We start from the raw sequence: 19150 nt of genomic DNA, 5'->3' as shown, positions 1-19150 counted from the left end.
TCTGCATACAATATAGGACATAATTTCTTGCCTTTTAACGCTTCTAGCTGTTGCATAGCAAAGTTTCCCTCTCAAAGGGCATTGTTCTTCACACACTCTCCTGTTGATCACACCATGCTAGACCTTCAGTAATTATTCATTAGGTTCTTTGTTTGCTGTAAATGATAACGAAAAGGAAGAGAAAGGAGATGGGAAGTTCTGGAATATTGCTTTATTTTCAGTTACTATTTACTGAAAAGTTATATTTTGCTTTTTCTGTACTTGTCTCTTAAGTATTTCATAGACTCATAGAGTACCAGGTTGGAAGGGACCTCAAGGATCACCTGGTCCAAAATTTCTAGGCAAATCATGACCTAGACTAGATGTCCCAGCACCCTGTCCAGCTGAATCTTAAAAGTGTCTGATGTTGGGGTGTCCACCACTTCCCTGGGGAGATTCCAATGGCTGGGCTGCGCTCGGCTCCGCGGAGCGTGGCAGTGCCATGTTCGGCCGTGGCTCCCGCAAGCGGCTCTCCAGCCGGTCGCTGACGGCGTCGGGGGAGCCAGAGCGGGGCCAGCCCTGCAACACCTGCGGGGACCAGCGTCCCGGCTTCGCCCTGCACAAGTGGAGGCTGCATAAGGTCTGCACTGTTCTCATTGTGAAAAATCTTCCTCGTGTCCACTTGGAATCTCCCCAGGAGTAACTTGTGTCCATTACCCCTCATCTTTTCCATGTGACTCCTTGTGAAAAGGGAGTCTCCACCTTTGTAGCCACTCTTTAAATACTGGAGCATGATGATAAGGTCTCCCCTGAGCCTTCTCTCTAGGCTGAACAAACACAGTTCTCTCAGCTGTTCCTCATATGGCTTGCTGGTCCTTGGATCATCTTTGTGACCCTTCTCTGGACCGTCTCCAGCCTCTCCACATCTTTTCTGTATAGTGGGAACCAAAACTGAACATTCCAGCTGTGGCCTGACAAACACCATGTAGAGTGGGATAATGACTTTGTTATCTCTGCTGCTGACACCCTTGTTGATGTAACCCAGCTTCTTGTTGGCTTTCTTTGCCACAGCAGCACACTGCTCACTCATGCTGAGCTTGCTGTCCACCAGGACCCCCAGGTCCTTTCCCACAGAGCTGCTCTCCAGCCCTGCAGATCCCAGCCTGTGCTGCACTCCTGGATTGTGTTTACCCCAGTGCAAGACCTTACACTTGTCCTTGCTAAACTTCATAACGTTCTTGTTAGCCCACTCTTCCACACTTTGTGGGTGAATTAAGTAATGCTGCCAGGCAAAATATATATTGCTTTTTTATATTAATGTCTAATGAATTATATTAAGATTATGCATAGAATCATAGAATAGTTAGGGTTGGAAAAGACCTTCAGATCATCTAGTTCCAACTCCTCTGCCATGGGCAGGGACACCTCCCACTAAACCATGCTACCCAAGGCTCTGTCCAGCCTGGCCTTGAACACCGCCAGGGATGGAGCATTCACGACTTCCTTGTGCAACCCATTCCAGTGCCTCACCACCCTAACAGTAAAGAATTTCTTCCTTATATCCAATTTAAACTTCCCCTGTTTAAGTTTGAACCCATTACTCCTTGTCCTATCACTACAGTCCCTAATTAATAGTCCATCCCAGCATTCCTATAGCCCCCCCCTTCAGATACATCTTCTGTTAAGTTTCCAGTGTCCAAAGCTAAAGCAGCTGAAAATCCCTTTTTATAGAGGGTGCATCTGTGTGTCGGTGTGTTACAGATTCTCATCATATACAGAACTTTAAGGGCATTAATCAGAAATTTTGGATGTCCAATTTATTTTTATGGTAAAGATTTTTACAGTTCATAGCATTCTGCAGGGATTTGTACTAAATAATTGATGAGGATGACTAAAAATTGATTTTCCTCCAGTGAAACCTTTTCCAAGAACATAACACATTCTTTGGAAGTTTCAGTATTCTAGTACTACTACAGCTATTTTTAGGTCCTCATCTCCACGTGAGATTTGTATAAGTTTTCCAATTTTTACCCAATAATGCCTTTGCCCCAGATACACTGTAACTTAAGATATTTCTCAGTCTGGAAAGGTGCTATGGTGTGTTGTGCACTGCACCTCTCTTACAGAACCTGAAGGCAGCAGGAATACTCACTTGGGAAAGCTGACTTTGTAAGAGTCTCTGTTATGCTGGTTTCTCTTGTATTAACTTTTTGTCAAAGGAGAGGTGGGGTGGACCAGGTGTGTGTGTAAGTAATAGAATTGGAAAGAGGAGAAAAGACAGTTGTTCGCTTCAGGAAAACAGGCTGATTTTCTCTGTTTTGGAGTCTGTTGAAGGTTAAATACACATTGCCTCAGGACATGGCTCTGAAAAGTTAGCCTGTTCCTTATTAGCTTAGTGTCTGTAGGTGTGGAAGCACCCATGAAAACAGACATAGCAATTCCTCTGTGAAATGTCTTTGTTTTCTAGTGTGTACACAACTCTGTGCAGTTACAGCCACAGTCACATCTGGGGAACATAGAACAGAATCCTAAATCATACCAAAGACAGAGCAGCTGTTAATAAGGAACTGTGGATGTAACCTCACATGTGATGTGACTATATCAGAAATACAAGCACAGAAATGAACAGTTTTGTAATTACTCTAAAGCAGTAGTGCTGATTTCCTACAAATACTTCCGATTATACTGTTATGATCACTACCACTTATGTCTTGGAGGAAGTCGAGATGATTTAAAGCTTCATATGAATTAACATTTTTGCTCAGTGGAAATAGGATTCTTCTAGTATGGGTGCAAGAACATTCTCAAAACACATTTTGAGGGAAACATGAAAATCCAGTGTATGATTTACATAGCTTTTTAAATTGACAGATGAGAAATCTTAAAGACAGTCTGCACTTGTGTCACACCGTCAAAGGGCTTTTGCAGCTTGCAGATCCACTGAGAATAATTCATTAGCTAGCGGTTTTCATCTTCTCAGTTTCTCATCTTCTCATCGTAAAAATGTCAGGATAACCAAAACCAAAGCACAAATAATTATAAATGTTATGAAAGTCTTGGCATTACGCATCCTTTCTCTTTTCATCTTGTTTCAGAAAGTAAAAGAGGCATTATATTGTCAATGCCAAGTCAAGGTAGTGCTGAAGAGAGAGATGTATGTATCTAAGAATGCCCAAGTCACCACTAACCTACATATGATCATCCAAATCTGAGCCTTTAATGTAAGTCCAAACAGATTTATTGCAGTCCTATGTCAGAGTAGCACTCTTCTAAGTGTAAAGAGTCAGGGAAAATACATAGATGACTGATCAGTTGCACACTAGGCATTTTTAAACTATACTGTGTGTGCCAATACATGTGCAAGTCACAGAAAAGAACTGAAAAAAAAGGTTTAAAGCTTTGGATAGATGAAAGTGTTGACTTTCATAGCTTGCCCTACTTTGGAATACAGCCACATAACGCTCGTATCTGGAGCAGTTTGTCTGGTATCATACAGTAGGGCTGAACAGCAAATTCCCTCTTGCTGAAGCTGGGCAAAAGTGCCATAGGCTTCAATACAGAAAGGATTTCAAGCCCAGGGCTTTGAGCATATGGTGTAAACTATACAAAATTTACTTTGTATTTTGATACACACTAATTTAATATAGTTGTCAACTGTTTGTTCAGAAGACATGGTGTCTACAAAAACCTATTTTGTTGCCCATATATTGGTAGCTACATATAATTTAGAAACCAGATGTAGGATACCGAATAGTTAGGACTGATGTGCTCCTTGCTTGTGGGATGATTTTGCCTTCCTGTGACTCAGAAAAGAAAACAAAACATGAGGTGTTGTCTCATAGTAATAACCAGGACCTGGATTATATAAGAGTAAGTCCAGTGTGCCCATTTTTAAGGTCATTGGCATTACCGTGTTTTTGTTGGTCTGGGATTCTGCAGTGTTTCGCATCACTGGCCCTCTGATAATTACTGCGTGCATTTTAAATTTTCATTTAATTTCTTTTTTTTTTTTCAACCAATGTTTTCCTATGAAAACATTCCTGAATCCATTGTGATGGCCAAAGCTCAACTAAAATTGCGGAAAAAGTAGCAGACGTGGAGCCGATTTCACCTAACTGTTTTCTAACGGACAGGCTAACTGACACTCAGTGATAGAGGCTGGCTCATATTCACGTCTATGACACTGATAACTGTCAGCGCGCATAACTGCATGTGAATTAAACAAAGAAACTGGCATTTCAAAGCACATTTCAGCGGTGCTTTCTCATCGACAGCGATTAACGTGCAGCAGCTGCAGGACCGTCTCCCCCGGGTCCGCACGGCGAAGGCTCTCACCAGCCTGACCGGATTTACCCACTTCGAGTGCTCGGGCCGAGGCTCGCCGGGCTGATCTCGGTGGTCCGGGGTCCCCGCAGCCCACTCCCGCGGCAGGGCCCGGGCAGCCGCCGAGTAGCGGCCTGTCGCGGGGCGGGCGAGATCCCGCAGCCCCCTCCTCTGTCGGCGGGGCGGCCGCATCCCCCGCGGCTGTGCGTGGGGGAGCGGCTTTGTTACCGGCTCTCCGCGGGGAGCTGCCCGCCCCCGGCGCCGCCCAGGCCCGCGGGGCTGCGGCCTCGGCCCCGGCTCCCTCAGCCGCCCGCGTCCTGCCGCTCTGCCGGTGACTGAGGGGAAGATGCCGGCGGCGAGGCGGAGGCTGGCGCAGGGGTGGCGGGCCCAGCCCCGGCGCTGAGGCGGCGCGAGGGCGGGGGGCGGTGCGGGCGCCCCTGCGCGGAGAGGCGCTCTCCCCGCCGTGGGCGCGGAGGGGCTGCCTCCGCCACCGGCGGGAGCCGCCTGCCGCAAGGACGGGGTGACTCCGGCCGCCGCCCGGCTCCGCAGCGGCACGGCACGGCACGGCACAGCGCGGGAGCCGCCCTCTCCGGAGCCCCGCCGTGGGGCGCGGAGCCGCAGTGCGCGCCTCTGCGAGGTGAGTGGGCGCCCGTGCAGGGGGGACCGCCCGCGGGGGCGAGGGACGTGGCCGAGCTGGAGGGGCGGTCGGGAGAGGCGGCCGTACACGGGAGGCACCGGGCCGCGGCGGGGCCGGCGCGGGGCTTCCTGCGAGCGGCGGCGGGGCCGTGGCAGGTGCGGCCCCCCCGACCCCTGCCCGCGGTATCCTCGGAGCTCGGGTCGGGCTCCGCGCTGTGCGGGCCCCCCGCTGCCCCCGCTCCGGCGCCCGCGTCGCCTGCCCCGTCATGCGGGAGGCTCGGGTGACTCGTGCAGCGGGCTGCCGCGGAGCCCACAGGGCGCCCCTTGGCTTTATTTTAATCGCTTTTGGGCCATTTAATTATAACTCGTTTCCTGCCCGGGGAATGCGTTCGGCACTCGGTGCGCCGCGTTTCTTTTCCTCCGCTCTGTTCCCTCCCCATTTAGTGTATTTATTTATTTATGCATAGGGCTGTTCTCCAGATTTCATATAGCAGTGTCCGTGGTGGGCAGGAAAGATCGCTGCAGATTTCAAGCATGTTGTTTTCAAAACAGTGGGGTTTAATGGGTGTTTGTATTCTTGTGTGCACGAAATACAGCACAATGACAGCGGGGGGGGGGGGGGGGGGAAAGTCGGCATAGGTTCATATTCTAACCATTCCGTGCGTTGTTCGTTGATGCGGAGATATTTTCTTTTCCTTAGTACACTTGTTTTATTTTTCTCTTAACCTTTTCTGTCACTACAAACCGTAAGGGTGTTAAAAAACGTAATTCTTTTTCTGGGGCTGTATGATGTCAAAATAAAGGGAGCATGGTGTATGTGGATGGTAATAGTTACATAATTTATTATCTCTTATTTTCTTGCTGGATATATGTCAGGAGCATGGGGAGAGTATTTATAACATCTTTTTTTCCGTTCTGGGATGCTGTGTGAGGGAGACTTTGCACTACACTACATTGCACTGGAATGCTTGTCAGGAATTCAGCCCTGAATCCCTCCTGTACCCAAAATCCCAGCAGAGGCCTTACCTTGCTTTACACCGTGAATGTCCACTGCTGCTTCTTGTACTCTCAAAAACTTCTTGTGTAGATTTATTTTCTTCTTCCTCCAACTATTATTTCAGTACAAATATTTCAGTAGTGATTATTCACAGTACTGAGGAATGGAAAGAAATCTATGTCATGAATGCAGGTGAGCAGTTTGCCCAGTTCTTAGACTCCTTTGGAAGAAGTTTCCTTCTGAGATGGTCCTCGGTTGCAGCTTTAGGCCATAAGGCATGATGTCATTATTAGCATATGAAAGGAAACAAACCTAATGCTGCCTTTCAATCACCTGCTGTTCAGGCTTTGCATTTCCCAAAAACGTGGATGCTTCCATGTCAGCTGGAGGTAGGACAGCGGACTAGTCCACGTGTATCTATATTTCTATCCTTATTTGGATCTTATGCTGGAATTTAAACATATCACCTTAAAAAGGGCTCTGAGATTACAAAGAGCTCATATGGTTGACTGGAGACCATTTTTAAAGTTATGCTTGGTAGCAGTTTTACTTCACAGAACTGTAGTTGCAAAGCCTTCCTTCCGTTCATCTGTCTTCATAAACAGCCTTCTGGTAATGCCAGTGCAAGCTCGCAGTGTGTCTGTCTTTCAGTCTTGTTGGCACTATAGAATTGGTCTGGCTTGGAGCATTTGCCAGTCTCTTCAAGGACCCCCTGCCTTCTTTAACGACCTGTTTACTATCTTGCTACTTATTTTTAAGGTCAGTTTAGCTAATGGGCGTTTCTATTTGTGTTACACTTTCAGTGATTTTTCAAACCTGGTAGAATTTACGGTGTTTCACCTTTAAGAAGCCCTATGATAGTACAGTGGCTGCTGGCTAGAAATAACACGCTGTTTGGTTAGATCTCCTGAGAAGAAATTGAATGAATTTTGTGTTGCCCTCTGCATAAGATTAACTAGTAATGTAAAAATTTAACTCCTTTCTCTCCCTCCCCCCACCCCTCCAATTTGCCAGTATGCTTTAAACTGCAGCTAAAGCACCAATATGTTGCAAAATAAGGGGGCTTTGTGCATATGGGACTTAATTATTCAAGAGTGCAAGCTGCGGATTAAGTGTAACTCCTCTTCCATTTTTTTTCTCTTTTAATCCAGCTTGGCATTTTGTTTTTTAAAAACCGCTCCTTTAGTCAGCTCAGGGAATTGTGTTTACTCCATTGGCTGACATATACAAGAGAGATGGTGACAAAACACCTATCTGGGATCATATTACTTAATCATTGAAAATGAGATGTAAGTATGTGCTTAAAATTAAGTAGCATGTTCAAAACCCCTTGTTTGAGACTGTATTCAACAACACTGCCTTTCATAGTATGGGATGCTCTGAGTAGTTGAGTCTAATTTTGTTTGATCCTGCTATCATCATGCATGGCACAGTCATAGCCTTTGTCTTCACATTTTCCCTTGCTGATATTTTGGTTATATTACAGCGGGGCAGAGGCTGAGTGAAGTTACTTGCTCACCAGTAAGAAGAGTATTAATTTAATTGCCCGACAGGTGGAACCAAAAATGTTTCATATAGAAACCCTCCAACCTAAAAGGAAAGGACATGCACTCTTACACTTGTGAGCCTGTGTTTTGGCACTTTGAAGCTAATGGCAGTATATGCGGTGTTTATCTAATCGTACCTGGGCCTTTTGCAAGGTGAGAATGGGATTGACTATTATTGTTACAAATTATTTTGATATGAGTTTAGTATCTAAGAAAAGTTCCATGTAATTTCCATTTGAAATGGAAGTAAACTGTGCACAGTTTCTGCAGATAGTGATGGAGGGCCTCTGTGATGTTCCTCTGCACAAGCTGGAATGTCAGCGATACTGAAGGTTGAAAATGCCCGTTTCTCTGGCAGTAACATTGCCTGTGGCGATAAAGCTTTATGCAGCATAGATCTGTGTTGCAAGGTTACCTCTTCATGGGATGAGACGTAGGATGTGATCCTAGAATATTGTAGTACTTTTAGAGGAGTTCAAGTAACACTTTTTATTTTTATTTTTTTACTTCAGAAATGTGAACATCAGTGCTTGAAACCTGTGTCTTTTCTTAAAACTGATTGTATACTGGGTGAAAGTAGCACACAGGAGTTGCATGCTCTCTTACGAGCATCTTGGTAAAACTTCTGAACAGTTGTGTAAAAGACTGCAGGCAGATTGTGAATTGTGCGAGCCCTGGACTGTTAGTTCGAGGTCTAGTCACTCATATTACAACTGTGCATGCCCCAGTATTCCAACACTGAACAATTCCATTAGTTGCTTTGATAATGTTGGCATTAGGTTTCCAAGTTCTGCTGACAGGATGTATATGAATTTAGATTTCAAGGGAAATAGCTAGTCACTGCCTTCATAACTTTCTGTATTTTGTAATTTACTTTGTAAATTTGCCCTGAAGTATGCAGTTTTGGAGAAAAAAAACCCAAACAAACGGAAACAAATGATAATAACTACATTTGAAAAATTTGAAAGAGAGTCTTTTCTTTGAAGTGTGGTCGTCGATCTTTGTACATGACACAATTGCAGCTTGTGTGTGTCATTAAATGAATTTGAAATAGAAATGTGAACCCAGCATTATTTGTCCAAAAAACCCAATTAGTACATTTAAGCCAAACTTAATGGTTGAAATAGTACACTGTTTGTCCTGTAGAATTAAGGAAGTATCCGAAAGTGGATGGTTGAGCTCATCTGAGCTGTTTGGTTTTTTGGGGATTAAGGAGTCATTGTGATATAATTCATAGCTTGGGGGGTTGTTATTTGTATGAGCACTGGAAATGAAAAAAAATCTTGGAAATAAATAATGTGATCTTAAAAAAAACCTAAAAACCAGAAAACATGAACTGTCAAGCTTGTGTTCGCTGATGCTGGCATACAGCAAACCATGAGATCAGAGGACAGACTGGGGAGTTGTTCAGATAGTGTTCTAGTTCGTAATTCTTATTTCAGAATGCCTCTACTCATTTGGGAAGCTGTATATACACACATATAATTAGACTTGTGGACTTTTAGTAATAAAAACTTTAATAACACTGTCAATATGCCTCGTATTGACCACTAGGGAAAGATACTAGGCAACAAAAATTTACATTTCGATAATAAGCCCACCTAAATATTGCATGTAGGACAATCAGATGTGTTTTGTTAAGTGCTATGGTGGCCAGGATCCATTGGCTAGGATCCACTTGGAAAGTCAGATTAAAAGTTTCTGTGCTTGACAAATACAATGTCATTAGCTTAAAAATTCCCTAAAGACTGGGACTGTAATTAGATGAGCCCAAAGCATGCAGTAGCAAAATTAATCTTCTTCCAGGAATGACCAGCAGCATCTTTTAAAAGAGAAAACATTGACTGTTTCTTGTTGGATAGAGTAACCACAGCAAGAAGGAAGAGTTTGCCAGGAATGACTGTGATGGCTGAAGCCACAGCACCTTATGGTGAGTGGTGTGGGTCAGCTGCATTCTGGTGGGAAGCAGTGAGGTCTGCGAGGATCCTGCTGAAGGAACACTCAAAAGTGGTCATCTGGTGCCCTGCATCAAGAGCTTCACTGTATTGCATACTACACATGCTGAGTAGTGGCAAAATAGCGGCAAAAATTTACAAAACCACCCACTCCCTTTGGATCCTGATTGTCACAAAAAGGCATATAGAATCATAGGATAGTTAGGGTTGGAAAGAACATTAAGATCATCTAGTTCCAGCCCTCATAGCATGGGCAGGTATGATTCCTTTGCTTTGTGATTCCTTCACTTTACTCTTTCAAGAGCATATGAGCTTCATTGTGCTAGGTTACAATGTTTCAGCTTCAAAAGGTGTGCTTTTTAAACTGTGTGTTTCTTTATTTAAGGAGCAATTTTAAAAACAGCTCATCTGCTTGATTGATCTTGTTATTCTTCTGGTACATTACTAATTTGAGTTTGTTTTGAGCTGGCAGTTTGATGAAAGAATTATTTCTCCCACTAGAAATAGCAAAAAGTAGAGACTGTAAACTTATCAGCTCTTCAAAATGTAGCCATAGCTACATAAGAAGTATAATTTATGCTTCTTGAGTCATTGCTCTAATAAAAATGTCTACATTGTCTTCATGAACATAAATATTGTTGTCAAGGAAATAATTTACCAAATACTTGCATGGCATGGGAAAACAGGAAAATTACAAACATGGTGGGTTCTCTGAGACTTGCAAAACCTTCACTGAGGTAGGTAAGGCTGTGGCTGTACCCGCTCTGTGAGCGGGCTTGGAGCCTGAGCTTGAGTGTTGTCCCAGGTTTGTGGCACTGAGGAATTGGTGGTGGGTTCCTCGGCATGCTTTTGGTCAGTGTCAGCAGTGTCCAAATGAGGCACAGCTCAGGGGAAGCCACGGACTGTCCCAAAATGGACTATGGATAAGACAGCTCCATTTTGTGAGAGAAGAGCATTTAGCAAATGTGCTGCAGTGCATGCTTCAGCATCTGTTTCCTGGCCTGTTCTGCATATGAGTGCAGATGTAGTCTTTAAGATGCTGCTGCATGTTTTTGGATAAGAAAAAGCTCCAGTTGCAGTTTTCCTAGAGGAAAACAAGAAGCCAATCATTTATGAGAAAAGAACACTTAAGAAAGCTTATTGCATGTTGTTGTTTCATATTTGTGTGTCTGTATTAAAACAATACGAACACGTAACACACGTTATTTCATCTACAACTAGCTTCTTATTCTTTGAGTAATGCAATGTTGGGTGATGTCCATATCTTCCCAAAATGCTGTTAGGGTCTTGTAAGCATGTGTAGCAAAGTATCAGAGCTAGAATAAATGTCAGAGTTCTTGGTTGTCTTACGCGGTGTTTTTGCCTCAAATGTTTACCTGATAATTTCCAAGTCTGTACATATGACACCACTTCTCTGTTTCATTTCCTAAAAAGTGTTCCGACTTTCTTAGAATAAAATGACTTCCAGCAGAATGCAACTTAGGCTTAGCTCAGTGTTTATATTATATTCTGTTAAGCGTGTGCTATGAGGTTGTTCTGAACTTGGATAAGTATGTGTTATGTTGGGCTGTTAAGTGTGACAGGTTGGTAATTTTCATAATGAAGCTATTGGTTAATGTAGAGAACCACTGTAAACAACGTGCTGCTGCTGCTCAACAGTTGTAAATTGTTATGCTCCTTAATGTTCCACAGAGATCTGACAATTTCCACTTCTTGCCTTAGTTCCGTGTCACACGTTTAGTTACACTGAACGGTTTGAGTTGGTTTATGCATACTTTCTAATAAATAGGTAAATAAAGCCAAGTTATCAGACTTGATGTTCTAAGAGGTGGACTGATCGCTGAGTTTTACACTTATTTTCTTTAATTGCATTTGGTGGGTGGTTTTTGTTTGTTTACTGTGGGTGTGTGTTAATTTTGCCTTGTAGTCTTGAAAATACTAATTTCCAGTGAGATCCTGGGTTTTTAAAACTGACTCACTGTTTTGGAAGAAATCTTCACTTTTATGTTAAGTTGTTTAATTTCCTCAATACTGATAATGACTGTATGCAAATGCATACTCTTAAGTAGTGGGTTTCTAGCTGAGGTAAGTTAATAGGTAAAAGGCTTTGGCTTAGATATACTACAGAGAAGTCTGGTTTTGACTCACATTTGCTCATTATGAGAAGATAAATCACTAAAACAATTAACTGCCCAGGCTCTAAGGACATGAAGTCAGGAGGGTTTTAAAGTTTGCTTATGCAAGCCTCTTTTTTTGCTTATGCAAGCCTCTTCTAAAGCTTGCTTATGCTTATCTCAGTTTGTAAGGAGTCTGAGGTATTATAGATGCAAGTAGCATGTTCAACACTTCTTGGCGTAAGCTTCATCAGTTGTCAGCTGTATGGAGACAGCCCTTTATTAAGAGTTAAAAACTAGCTACCAAGTTTTGTTTCTTTCTTCTGTAGATAAACTTATTTCCATTACATTTCTTGGTTGTAAGTGGGTGGGGTAAATAAAGTCAATATAAGGAGGACTAGTGCATGTATTTAATTTGTCTTTTTATTTTAATGGGATAACTACCATGTGTTGGCACAAAAAAACCCTTTGTTTTAATCTTATGGCTTTTTTTGTTTTAAACTGTAAATTTACACTGCTGGTTTTTCAAGTGACATGGTCTATTTTGAATCTGTTCATAGAAGAAGATGTAAATCTCAGGTCTTGTGCATGTTCCTGTGTATCTTTTTTGAGGTTTGTGATGGTGTTGTCACCATGTGAATGATTTTCTTTCAAGTGCTTTGATAAAAATCCATCCAAACAAAGGGGAGACTGCCGTGGGGGAACAAAACACAAGCATTGATGAATTCTCAAGTACTCAATCTGTAAAAACAGAAATACTTTTCCTTAAATCTTTTTTCTGTGTCATTTCTTCTTTTTTCTTTGGTGAGGTTCTAATACATGGAAAGTTTTCTGGCAGCTTAATGTGATTTTTAAATCAGTGACATCCCTTTATTAAAGCATAAGACAGTGTGGGCTATCTGTATATTAAACAAAGACTTCAACTAAAATATGCATTGGTTAACCACATGTGGAACATTTTTTAACAGAACAGAAACACTCTTTATAAAGTATGGATGACGAGGAGTTTCAAATGCCTTAGGATTAAGAGAAACCTGGAACAAGTCATCTATCCAAACTTCATTTCCAAAGGAAAAGCATGTTGACTTAGTGTTTTAGCTGATTATGTATCATTTGGAAAACAAAAAGCAGGATTGAAAGAGTAAAGGGTTAGCTTTCTTGCGAATATGCTTCATGACTTATGGTGTAGGCTGCAAGTCAGCTGCAAGCAAGCTTTATTTGTCAAATCATTATTTTGATCTTAGTTCCCAGCTCTGGCATAGGTTGAATAATGTTTACTCCTGTAAGTACCCCCATGAAAAATCAATATCATAAGCATTCCTTGTTAGTACAGAAACAGTTATGAAGTCCCTGCACCTGCAGTCTTGGCTGCAGCAGGGGCAGGATGATTAGGATCCATACAGTATCACGGCAGATTCTCATTATGTGGCTTATCCTGTTCTTCTTCTATACAAAATACATTGAAGATTTAAATCTCTTTCATTACCTCTTGGGAAATGGGTAGTTAAATCTTTTACCTTCAGATTGACAACCTAAGTCCAGTGCAGACTGTTGAAGCCTAGAAACTGTGTCATCTGAGGGTGCAAAAGTTAAGGGTGGTTTTGCAACCTAGGGAGAAAAATTGAGTGTTCTCAACTGAGTTCTATACTTAATGTTTTGCATATGGAAAGCTGGTCTTGTTTGTAACACTACTGTTATCTTTTGAATGTTTTCAAACTTACTGAGGTTTACTGAAAAAGGAGACACTTGCAGGTCTGATTCCAGCAGATAAAATGGGCATAACACTTAATTGGCTACTGTGATTTACACTTCTTCTATCAGGCCAAGTGCAGCTTAAATTGTTAAGTGGATTAACAGAGTGTTATCTGCTTTGATTGGTGTATCTGCTCAGTTTTTCCTTCAATCTGTGCAATGTACTAAGAAACTAGTTTAAATATTCAGTGAAATGTAGTTTACTACAGTAAAATAGCATAGTACCTCACGATACATTCACATTTCCTGTATATGGGGAAAAAGTGTTCTTGTATGAATATTCTGCTTTCCATATACTCACTGGGTACTCTATTACTGCACATACTCTCTCATCTTTATAAAACCTTAGGTATATAGTCTAAGTAAACTTGATTCAAGATCCTTTATCTCATTAAAATATAAATGTAATCATACTTTGCATTTTTGTAGCTCTTCACTTAAAAGTTCAGTTCTTCTTGTTGTTAAATTGAAAGTTAAGTTAAAAATAGTCCATATGTGATCTCCAGAGCATGAAAATTCGAAGCTGTAGTTAGGTGCTATAGTCACATTTTCATCTGCAGGTAGTATTTTATTTATCTATAGTTTGGATTAAATAGCATGGTTAGAAATCTTACCGAGGCAAACAGAGCATCACCTATTTTACAGTTAGCAGGAACTGAATGTGTAAGAGTGCAAACTGTCTGCTCTTTTTTCTTTTGTACAGAAATATAGAGTATATTTAAGTATTTATCCATTATCTATACATGGAAAGGACCCAAGGAATTAAGAGTTACAAGTGTTTATAGCACTGCTTCACTCAGACCATGCAGGAAAAAAAAATTCTATAGGCATTTGCAGTTGAAATAATGAGTTGGAAGGTGAATTGTTCCATAGGTGTGCTGTTCTGGCACAATGCAGTTAGCAAAGCCCAGGAGTAATGCTGGTGATAAAATGCTTCTGGTTGCAAGGATTCAGCTATGGAACAGTCTTCCAGATCAGTGAAATCTGAACTCCTGCAAGTGCTTCCAGACTTCTGGTTTTGAGAAAGCCCTTTCATGACAAGTGATATTCCAATGTGAAAAGTTTCCTCTTTCCACCCTTACCTTGATTTCAAAAAGCATTTAATAATAAATGCTACCCTAAGCAGTGCTTTTGTGTCTTAAATGTGACAAGTCTGTTAAAGATTAAATCCACTGAATCTGTTAAGGACTTCTCTATTGCCTTTGATTTACAGACACTATAATATTGGTCTTGGTGGTGGTATAAAACCCAAGAATAGAGAATACCTCCTCCTGTTTGCATTTGAAACTTAGGACAGAAAAGTAATGCATCCCCAAACCACTGTCAAGCTTCATAAGTATCATACCTTCATAGAAATAATGTTTGATAAAGAGTTATGCCTGACTTACCCTCCAGTTCTTGAGTGATAGTTCAACCATTATGGAATAGATTATTTTAAATTCAGCTTGCATAATGTAAAAGTCCAAGTGATTCTATGTTATATATATCAGATTATGAGATTCGTTCCCCACTGTTATCATTAGTGTGTATTTAATGTGGCTTTTAAATTGTAAAACCACAGAACTTTAATCAATTTAACCACAGAACAGAAACAATTTGAGTTTTAGGAATATATATTCTGAAATGTCACGTATCCATTATCTTTAAATTATTCTTTTGATTCCTTTCTTAGAAGTTTTACTATCTCATCATCCTCTGTGTCCCAAAGCACTTTCTCTTCTGATTTCCTTCCATCACTAATGTCTCTCTCTCTCTCTTAGTTTTGTCTTCAGGCACCTCTGCAGTTCTCATATCATTCTCATCGCTCCCCAGACCACTGATAGTTTTGGATCTCTGTAGTTCTCTGCATATGCATTCATTCTCATGGTCTCTTGGTCATCATTTTCTTTCTTGTCCTTTCTGGTTTAGTAAGGATGGGAGCCTGAAGAGTGAGCTGTAGTTTGATTACCCTTGTGTAGGGTAACAGGAAAAAAAGGTTTTATAGAAAGGCATATTCTAGGTGTTGGGGATGGCTCTGGAGACAGCCATGCTGGCTAACCATGGGACTGGCAAGATGGAAATTGAAAGAGGGTTGTGCCCAGAAAACAGGGGATGTGATTAGATTTAGCTCCCTCTCCCCTCTGCCTGGGCTGTAGCAGGTGCCTTGGGTCACGTTTTTTATAGTTGCTGAACTGTGCCACTGCTCTACTTTTTTTAAAGATAACTGCACCTCAGAGACTGAAAGTCCTTGATGGCAAATTTTGTCCCATGTGCAAAGAAAGGGTGGCACATACTAGCTTTCCTTAATGGAAGAGAAAGATGCTATTATCCAAAAGATGCAATGAGGCAAATGGAGCAAAGAGTGATTGTGATCAGTCTGCAAACTCATTTGCTGCAGGTTTGCGTATGGGATTTTTCAGTTAGAGTGAGTTTTATTGTGTTTTTTATAGAACTTAGCCATAAAAGATTAAGGTTAGTACACAGAATTTTTTTAGTCTCTTAAAAAAGTTAAAAATACATTGGCGTGCCCACACACAGAGCACTAATTTTAGGTTAAGGTTTTTTTAGCCAAGTCATGAAATTGTTAGAGCCATTTCTGGGCTGAGAACAGATTTGTAACATCTACAAGCATTAGTCTAGAAGTGATCCACGATGCTTTATTAGGATTATTGGTGATTTAATCAGAAGCCAGGCGTATGAGTTATAAGTAAATGTGATTTATTTGTACTTTAGATCTCTAAAGTAGCTTTCTCCTAGCACATTAGGGGTCATGAGGAACAGGAGCAGGGCCTTGACATGAAACTTGTGCAGTATAGGGAACCTGCTGTGTGACTCAGATTTGCTTCTGTTGCTGATGGTGAAAGAGCTGGCTGATGGGTGGAGCGTGTTTCTCAATATATTTGGGATCTGGGAAATATAAAAATAAATAAAATGAATAGGAGGAAGAGAATTTTGAAAACATAGTTCAACAAAATGGATTGTATCATGAATATTAAAGAATAGCACATCAGAGCGTCAGGCTTATTGAAAGGGTAGCAGTTTAAGCAAATGGAGTTTGTTGCAAGCCTTAACGAATCTGTACGTTTTGTTTTGTTTTCATGAAAATCCTGGAGTGTAAGCTAGCATTAGACAAACAAATATTGTATGTTTTATTGTTTAGGAAGTGGAAGCTGCCATCATTCTGCAAGTGGATGGAAAGTTTGTCAGGTTTGTGGTTCAGAAAGAGCCTCTGAGATAACATTGTCTTGAAACTCTTAACAGTACCAGCCCCCTAGTTACAGTGTCTTACTCTGTTCTTCCTATATTCATTAAACAGGAGGGGTAGCAAGTTTTATTCTTTAGCAGCTGAAGAACATCAGCATCAGAAAAATAGAGACTCAAATAGCTTTTTCCTTTAGTACAGGATCCAGGAGATTTTATACTTTATATGGAAGGTTAAAATCACAAAAGTATTTTTAAATGTACTGTCTAAATCTGTAGCCATTTCAGAATGACTAAAGTAGACCTAGACAGAAGATGTTAAAAAGTACGGAATAGCTTTAATGAAACTGAGTAAATCTTTTTTTATCTTCTTAGAAAAGGTCAGTGAGAAGGAGATGACAAATACATAACAAATCATCGAAAATACAGAGAAACTGATTAGATGATTCTCTCCCACCCCCCATTTTTTCAGGTAATGTAGAATGAGGGAGGTGTCTAGCAAAACCATTATGGAACAAGTTTCAAGAAAGCATAACTAATTCATGCCTGTCATAAAATATCATGGGCGCCAAACGCAGATACATTCCATGACAGTAGTAGTATTTGGAAATGGCTCAGAGTAGTGCACAAATGGGGCAAGATTTGGGGGGAATCACAGGTGAAAGGTACAGCTGAGTGAACTGGTAAGAGTGGGTATGTGTGTGTGTGGAAATAAACAGGCTTTTGAACATACAAGTCCTTTTTCAGTCTTCAGATAGCAGCACCAATCCTTAAAACTAAATGCATATTGAAAATAAAAGCTGAGTTTAACTAGTAAGACAAATTTCTTATTCCTAGTGAGTTGATCAGGTACCTGAGAGAGACGATAAGATCTGGAAGATACCTGCAGTTTCCTTCCCTTGCTTGCAGACTGAGTTTACTGCTTTATTTGTTGTTAAAGGGAGAAGGATTTACATAATCCTGCTGGTAGCATATTTTAGTTCCCTCCTTTTCTTTTGCTGGTTGCTTTGTGCTCATTATTATTTCATAAGACTGATATTAGATAATTTAGCATATGGGGTTTCTTTTAGCTGTTGGCTCTTCCCAGGGCAGATATCAGGACAGACAACTCTTGGTTTTTGCTGATTATAGAATATATGGGTAGCTATACAGTTCTGTTGTCAACGTGAGAGCATTGAAGGGCACAGGAAATATATGTAATATTTTATCATGATTGTATCTCCAGTTGCATGATTCTTACTGTGTGGTCCTCTGTGCAATTGCAAAGCAGATGGTTCAATAGCCTGATGTTTTGAAAAATACCAAGGAAGATGAGTAGCACTTCACACATACTTGAAACCCATGTTTTCTGCCATGAGAAAGCATGCAGTGTCCCATGTAATTATGGCTTTGGGGATGTATTAAACTGTAACTAATGGCTGTGCTCAAGGACAGTTCTTACTGCAAAAGTGAGGGAAAGGACTGTGGGAAAGGAAGAGGCAGAATTTGGCTGGAAATCAGTGTAACTATTGGTTTCCCAAAGGTACTCTTAAAAACAGATAAACAAATTGACTGCTGTTGCAGTGAGAACCTTTTATCTGTTTTATGCTTTGCTTTCAGTGTGGAGGCTAAATGGAACTTGCTTTGGAAATACTGTTTTATTTCAATGCATTCATGCAATAATTCTGTGTAGAGGCAGACTTTGCTGCTAGAGAAAAGCTTTGGATAACATCATCACATTTCAGCCCACTGACAAGTTGCAGGTGGTGCTCTGCTGCTCTTCCAGAAAACAGTGACTCATCACGACCTGCAGCAGGGTTAAGACATGGCTAACCCACACTGTGCTGAGCTTTACTTGAACAAAGACATACATTTGAGGTTTATCCACGATGTTTTCTAAACAGTTAAATACACTAGTTGTGATTCAGTAAATGTTCTGTTCAGATAGAAGTTCCAAACTTGTTAAAGTGCTCTGGATTCTTTAAGAGAAGTCTCATAAAGTGCTTTATATAACTTACTAGGATTGTTTTATGAGCTGTTTCAGGATAAGGAAAACAGGTGTGAGAAAACCTGTGTGGGGTTAACTGGCTGAGAGAAAAAAAAAAGTAGCTACTATGCTTGGAAGGAAAAGTAAGTAGGGATAATGTAGCAGTTTTGCACTTGAATTCAGGAAGACTGTTCACTTACAATATGTTTATGGTGTATGCAAAAATTTGCTGTTGAAGTGGGTGAGAGTTTTTGTGGTATTGCAAATTGTCATCACAACAAAAATCTTGCTCTGTTTTTTCTTATTGGCAAACAAAGCAGTCATAGGATGCTTCTAGTTATTTGAAGGGATAAGTGGATTTTTATGGCTGTGTGTGTACTAGTAGTGCACACCTTGAAGCTTAAACCATATACAGTTGTGGAGATGTGATATATACAGGGAAGTCAGTATGGACCAGCACCCTTAGTGCTGGGACAGTGGGAAAGCGGGTCTTGACGGTTGGAGATTGTGAGGAAGTGGGAAAGAGACATTGAGTTAAATGGCTTTTTTAAAATTAAATTCAAATTTAATAGCCATTTCAAATCACCATTTGGTTTGTTGAAGGGTTCCCATGTTTGTCATCTGTTATTGGCATGTTACCTTTATTTAACAGGCTAAAATAATTAAACAAAGCAATTATTACTCTTCTTTGTTCTAGTTCT

General features: G+C 41.0%; 1 protein-coding gene across 1 annotated transcript in view; it reads left to right on the top strand.

Annotated features, from left to right (window-relative positions):
- The first annotated feature begins 4704 nt into the window (after window positions 1-4704).
- Window positions 4705-19150, top strand: part of HECW2 (HECT, C2 and WW domain containing E3 ubiquitin protein ligase 2) — a 162787-nt gene continuing 148341 nt past the window's right edge. Inside the window, exon 1 of the mRNA XM_065669961.1 lies at window positions 4705-4939. The gene's annotated coding sequence lies outside the window, so the exon portion shown is untranslated. The remainder of the gene's footprint in view (window positions 4940-19150) is intronic.

Source organism: Lathamus discolor, chromosome 3 (assembly GCF_037157495.1).
Source record: "Lathamus discolor isolate bLatDis1 chromosome 3, bLatDis1.hap1, whole genome shotgun sequence".
NCBI lineage: Eukaryota > Metazoa > Chordata > Aves > Psittaciformes > Psittacidae > Lathamus > Lathamus discolor.
The sequence above is the reverse complement of the archived record's forward strand: the minus strand, read 5'-3'. Positions and strand labels throughout refer to the sequence as shown.